Source organism: Triticum urartu, chromosome 7 (assembly GCF_003073215.2).
Source record: "Triticum urartu cultivar G1812 chromosome 7, Tu2.1, whole genome shotgun sequence".
In the NCBI taxonomy this organism is placed as follows: Eukaryota; Viridiplantae; Streptophyta; class Magnoliopsida; order Poales; family Poaceae; genus Triticum; species Triticum urartu.
Genome location: NC_053028.1, coordinates 4,151,656 through 4,158,024, shown reverse-complemented (window position 1 = coordinate 4,158,024; position 6,369 = coordinate 4,151,656). Strand labels below are relative to the sequence as shown.

The following is a 6,369-nucleotide window of genomic DNA, read 5'->3' as shown; positions in this document are numbered from 1 at the left end:
GGTTAACGGATCATAACACATAATAGGTGACTATAGACTTGCAAGATAGGATCAAGAACTCTCATATATTGATGAAAACATAATAGGTTCAGATCTGAAATCATGGCACTCGGGCCCTAGTGACAAGCATTAAGCATAGCAAAGTCATAGCAACATCAATCTCAGAACATAGTGGATACTAGGGATCAAACCCTAACAAAACTAACTCGATTACATGATAGATCTCATCCAACACATCACCGTCCAGCAAGCCTACGATGGAATTACTCACGCACGGCGGTGAGCATCATGAAATTGGTGATGGAGGAAGGTTGATGATGACGATGGCGATGGATTCCTCTCTATGGAGCCCCAAACGGACTCCAGATCAGCCCTCCCGAGAGGTTTTAGGGCTTGGCGGGGGCTCCGTATCGTAAAACGTGATGAATCTTTCTCTCTGGTTTTTTTCTCCGCAAAAGAAAATATATAGAGTTGGAGTTGAGGTCGGAGGAGCTCCAGGGGGCCCACGAGGTAGGGGGCGCGCCCTAGGGGGGCAGGCGCGCCCCCACCCTCGTGGACAGGTGGTGGGCCCCTGGTCTTCATCTTTTGCAAGGATTTTTTATTATTTCCAAAAAGATGTTCCGTGAAGTTTCAGGTCATTCCGAGAACTTTTGTTTCTGCACATAAATAACACCGTGGTAATTCTGCTGAAAACAGCGTCAGTCCGGGTTAGTTCCATTCAAATCATGCAAGTGAGAGTCCAAAACAAGGGCAAAAGTGTTTGGAAAAGTAGATACGACGGAGACGTATCACAGCGCCACGCGGAGCCATCGCCGCGTCCGACGAAGGGGAATAAGGTTTTCACCTGGAACACTGACAGGGGAAGCAACTGCGACGACATCCTCAAGAGGAGAGTGGAACCCACATGCGTCGTCGTCGTCCGTGCCGAAGCATAGAGCTTTCGCCTAGTTGCGCCCACCAGCCAAACATGTGCTAAGCCGGTCACCGCGGTGTAGCCAAGAACTCCAAAACCAGAACTAGGCACCTCCTCAGTCGTGACGGAGAAGACAACAGAGCCTCCCAATGCCTCATCCCTCGCCGTCCGCACGACCGAGAAACGCAACCACCACCGCTACCTAGAGACTTGCCGGAGAGCCCACCGAATAGCCCACCCCCAGTGGTCGCCGCCCCAGCATCCCACGCCATCCGCACGACCGAGAAACTCAACCATCATCGCTACCTAGAGACCCGCCGGAGAGCCCACCGAGTAGCCCACCGCCAGTGGCCGCCGCCCCGGCATCCATCGCCGTCCGCACGACCGAGAAACGCAACCACCACCGCTACCCAGAGATCCGCAGGAGAGCCCACCGAGGAGCCCACTCCCAGTGGCCGCCGCCTCGGCATCCCCCGCCATCCGCACGACCAAGAAACGCAACCACCACCGCTACCCAGAGACCCACAGGAGAGCCCACCGAGCAGCCCACCCCCAGTGGTCGTCACCCCGGCATCCCTCGCCGTCTGCACGACCGAGAAACGCAACCACCACCACTACCCAGAGACCCGCCGGAGAACCCACCGAGTAGCCCACCCCCAGTGGCTGCCACCCCGGCATCCCTCGCCATCCGCACTACCGAAAAACGCAACCACCACCGCTACCCAGAGACACGCCGGAGAGCCCACCGAGTAGCCCACCCCCAGTGGCCGCCGCCCCGACATCCCTCTCCATCCGCACTACCGAAAAACGCAACCACCACCGCTACCCAGAGACCCGCCGGAGAGCCCACCCCCAGTGGCCGCCGCCCGGCATCCCTCGCCATCTGCACGACCGAGAAACACAACCACCACCGCTACCCAGAGACCCGCCGGAGAGCCCACCGAGTAGCCCATCCCCCGTGGCCGTCGCCTCGGCATCCCTCTCCGAACAACTCCTTGACACTACAACACGTAAACGCCACTACCAGGCCAGGAAGCAACCACCTCCCAGCTAACCCACAGGGTCCCACAACACAGTCGGACGGAGGGGGCCCATAGCCGGGCAGCACCACCACCACAGTTGCCCAGCGACTGAGCACTAGGTCGTAGGATTGGAGAAAGCCTGGACTGGGTAGGGGACCTCGCATCCACACATCTGGACCCGCGCCACCATCCATCTGCCAGCAACACCTCGGGAGAGCGGCAGCAGCCAGTGCCCCGTCCACAGGGAGCCGCCCGGACATCGTCAGCTCCAGACGCCGGCAGCCTTGGACGCACCTACAACGGCCACCTCCACGTCTCCAGACCTGCTCTAGTCCCCCACCGTAAACCAACCACGGGCCGCCATCGTGCCTGCCTTCCTCGTCCACGCGCCTGTAGAGAGCCGCGGAGCCCCGGCCACCATCGAGTGCCGGCACCCTCGTCCCCACACCCAAAGTCGACGGCCTACCACTGCCAGCGAAGCTGCAGCCGCCGCCTGGAGTCGGGTGCCAGATATGACAAAGACCCAGGACCACTCCATGCCCGCAAATCCCACCTGCCGCCGTCACCGGGCGAAGGTCCGCCGCACCGCCAAGTCCCACCCAAGCGCGGTGTCCCGACCAACCAAACCTGGCCCGCACCAAGCCCCATGCGCGGGGAGACGAGGAGGCCTGCCGCCGCTGGCGGCGGCGGGGGTGGAGAGAAGGATAGACGGGGGAAGGGGGGCACGGCCTGCGGCTAGGGTTCCCCTGTCGCTCGCGGGAGCAATCGAGGGAGGAGGGAAAAAATGATATCTCTCCCACCTCAAATCAATACAAGCCATGCGAATAAAAACCTACGTATAACGTACATGTCCAGCTACTCATAGTCGAAGATGTCAATGATCTACTGATTTATGGTTGCACCGATCTTAAACCGTGGTAGATCAGGTCCCAGTCTAGTACGGTTTCTTTTTTTTTCTTGCTGGAGAGAGAAAGAGAGAGGGAGTCTCCTTGCCGACAGAACCGTGGTAGATCTTAGAAGTGTTAAAGCGGTGGGCGGGTGGGGGTGGCAGAAGAGTGTAAAACATGTAGGAAGATGCTCGTTGCCTCCTTGCCGACAACTCCCAGACGATGCGACCACTGTTACTCCGACCCCGTGATCCTACTTTTACTGCTGCTCCACGCAAGGGCGCGCTTGTTTGTTTGATTGATGATGCGAAAACCAAGAGGAAAAAGGATAAAGATGCTTTTGCCTCGATCGTCTGCGGAGTGATGATGCTCGGCTCCTGCACTCATCCGCGTGCCCGCCTCAAACGAAGCTGTGTGCTGCATGCACATGCACTCGAGAAGAAGACAATGGCCCCACCATCACACGCATGCACATTATTATATCTATCTACCCAAATCCTAAAAAGTGGTCGGATGCTCGTTTGCTCGCGCGAGCACACACCCTGAGAGCCGTCCGATCGCAACACGCACGCGGGATCGTGACCCAGGGTTCACCACTACACCCACTCCTCGGTGCTGTTCCCCCAATCCCTTCTCCCCCGCACATCTCGCTCGGTCGTCGTGGGTTGCATCGCCGCCGCAGAAATTGGAGCGCCCGCCGGCTGCCGCACAGGTCGCGGGTGGTGGTTGAGCGCGCGCGGGGCGGAGGCGCGAGAGGCTGCGGTGGTGCGCGCGAGGACTGCAGAAGAGAGGTGGAACGGGTGAAGGTCGCCGCGGTGCTCTGTCTCCAATCCGCCAAGGGGTGCGGGGTGAAGGTCGCCGGCGACACTGCGTTTCCGGCGAGGGGACTCGCCACGGAATTTCTGAGGTAAGAATCACGTTGTTCCCCGCCCTTTTTTCACGGTTCCATTTCTGCTCGGGGATAGTGGTGGCCCTAGTTCGTTGATGCGTTTAGGATTCATGGGCACAGGGAGGGGTAGAGGTGATCATGCGCGCAAGAGGGGAGGCCCTAGTTCATTGTTGTCCCTTCCCAAACATTTTTCCGAGCCCAGTGGGCGGATCCGTTTGTGTGCATCTCGTGTTAATTCAGTTGAATTGAGTATGTGATTTGCCTGAGATTTGTGCAGGAGTTGCCTGACTCATGTCTATTTTTCATGTTAATTTAGTTGCTTGGAGATTTTGGGATTTTGCCTAAGATTTGTGTAGGAGTTGCCTGACTCATGTTAATTTGAGTTGCTACGAGATTGTGTAGATTTTTTGTTGTTGGTGGGATTGATGAGTTGCTTCAAGTTTGTTAGGGGTTGCCTAACTAACGTTAATTGAGTTACCGAATCTAGAGAGGCTGGGGAGTTTGGGGAGTCTTCGGACAAGAGTGCCCATGTTAATTTGAGTTGCCAATAAGATGTGGATTTTTGGCAGGTTAATCCATGTTGTGTGAGGTTATTTTTTTGTGTAGAAATTTTCCATAAGTCAATATATGAGTTGCCTTGACTTTGTGATCCATAATTCATGGTAATTCATATTTGTGTTTGCTAAAGTGTTGAGTACCAGGGGGTGGGGTGTGGGTGTCTGGTCTGTTTTGTCACTTTTTTATTTGTTGCTTAAGTCATTTTTAGATTTTGGGATTGAGGTAGGATGGCACATCAGCAAGCTCTAACAAGTTTTTGAGCCATGAAACAGGCAAATATAGTGCTATAAGCAGATAAGTTTTCATCAAGCAGAAGAAATTGTATATGTGGCTAATAATTTTTATATTTTTTTTCATTTCCCTGATATCCTTTTGTGTTTTTGCAGCATCAACAATGTCTGAGACAAGCAAAAAAAAAGTGACGGTCAGGTCGCACAAGCAACCCAACAGGGTGTAGATGAAATAGAGGTAACCGCTTTTTCTCGGGCTGAAATAAAACAGGTGGCAGGGGTGGCACAGGGGCGGTGTTGTTCCTTTTTTTACTAGTGTTTTTTCAAGATGAATATGGGGGTGGGACGGGGCGGTGGTGTTGTCATGTTCGAGTTATGCGACTATTTTTAACTAAACAAACAAGCATCATTTTTTTTCAGCGCAGGTACGCCCACCACAGCAACAAAACACGCCGGTAATTGTCTACAAGTGTATGCGCACTAAAGAGATCATCTATCGCGGGAAGCGCCCATCATACATAGATAGTAATACCAGTGCACCATATGCTGATTTAGAAGGCAAGGATATCATGCAAGAGGAGGAATCCAAGCCAAAACGGCGGAGGACATGCAAAAACGAGGTAAATATGCGTAAATTTAGTAGTTTCCACCGCCCTTTTTTTTTGCTAAGGCTGGATGATCATGAGTTTTCCAAGTTATGTATCATGTGATGTGAATGCGTGGCAACTTAGTAAAAAAAATCTCGAAAGCATCATGCGTAAGCAAGTTCAGTATTGGAGGCCTCGGATGAGTGATGTTTTTGTTATTTTTTGGTGCGCATTGGAAGGCTATTTGCCTGGATTTTTGGTTTTACTTGCTTGGAATTGGTATGTGAGTTGCCAGTATCCGAGAGACGATATCCAGAAAGTCATCTGAATGCACTCTTTTTCGTTTTGTGCAGTAGGAACTAATGGATGGATCAACCAAAAAGGGCATTCAAGAAGATCATCATGCAGTTAATCGTGATGCTGATCCCTCGCATGCGATTGAATATCATCAAGAGGTGTGTCAGAAAAAAGATTCAATAAACTTGTTGTGTGTTCTTTTAACTTGTTGCATGTTCTTTTTGCAGTGCTAGAGAAGCACACCCTTTATTGGGTACCAGCATCGGGGAAGAAAGAAGATTGATGCCCGTGGCAACTGTCCGCTAGACATCAACAACAATCTGATTGTTTCCACAGATGGTGATGGAAATGTTGAGAAAGGCACTGCTGTGGAACAACCACCAAAAGCAAAACGTCAAAAGACCGGATCTAACGAGGTAATACACAGTCGCTTCACTTTTGATCAACACTTGCCCAAGTTCTGCTGTCAAGTTGCCTAACTGTCCAGGAAATACACATGTTTCATCTGTTGTTGTATTTTTCTTCTAGGATAAGAGAAACAAGGCATCTCCTGTAAGGCTTTCCAAGCTGAACAAACTTCTTGTACCTGTTCAACAAGGCCAAGCTCAAGTCACTTTCAGTCAATTTCTGACACCAGGTACCATAAATCCATCTCTATATGAAAACAGTTGTTGCATAGTAGTAATCCTTTCTTGCCTAACATTATTTTTCTTCAACCAGCTTTTTTTACATTCATTTCTTTCTTGCTTAATCATGACATGTAAGTTGCCTAAACATATCACCAAAGTTGCCGAAAACACCTGAAATTTTGCTTCAGAAGAATACCCATGCCAGTTTCATGTTTGATTCACAATACTACTGAATTTGCATGAAACAAGCCCTAAAACTTTGCCTACCATTGTTTTCTTGCAACCAGTTTTTTTACACATCATTTTCGTCCTTTGCTTAAACATAACATGTAAGTTGCCTAAAACATAGCACTTATC

General features: G+C 51.6%; 1 long non-coding RNA gene across 1 annotated transcript; it reads left to right on the top strand.

The window, feature by feature from the left end:
- The first annotated feature begins 3,413 nt into the window (after positions 1-3,413).
- On the top strand, positions 3,414-5,638 carry LOC125523735. The gene is made up of 4 exons (XR_007290359.1): positions 3,414-3,729; positions 4,656-4,737; positions 4,920-5,119; positions 5,440-5,638. It is a non-coding gene; the product is annotated as an uncharacterized LOC125523735 (long non-coding RNA).
- Positions 5,639-6,369: the final 731 nt, after the last annotated feature.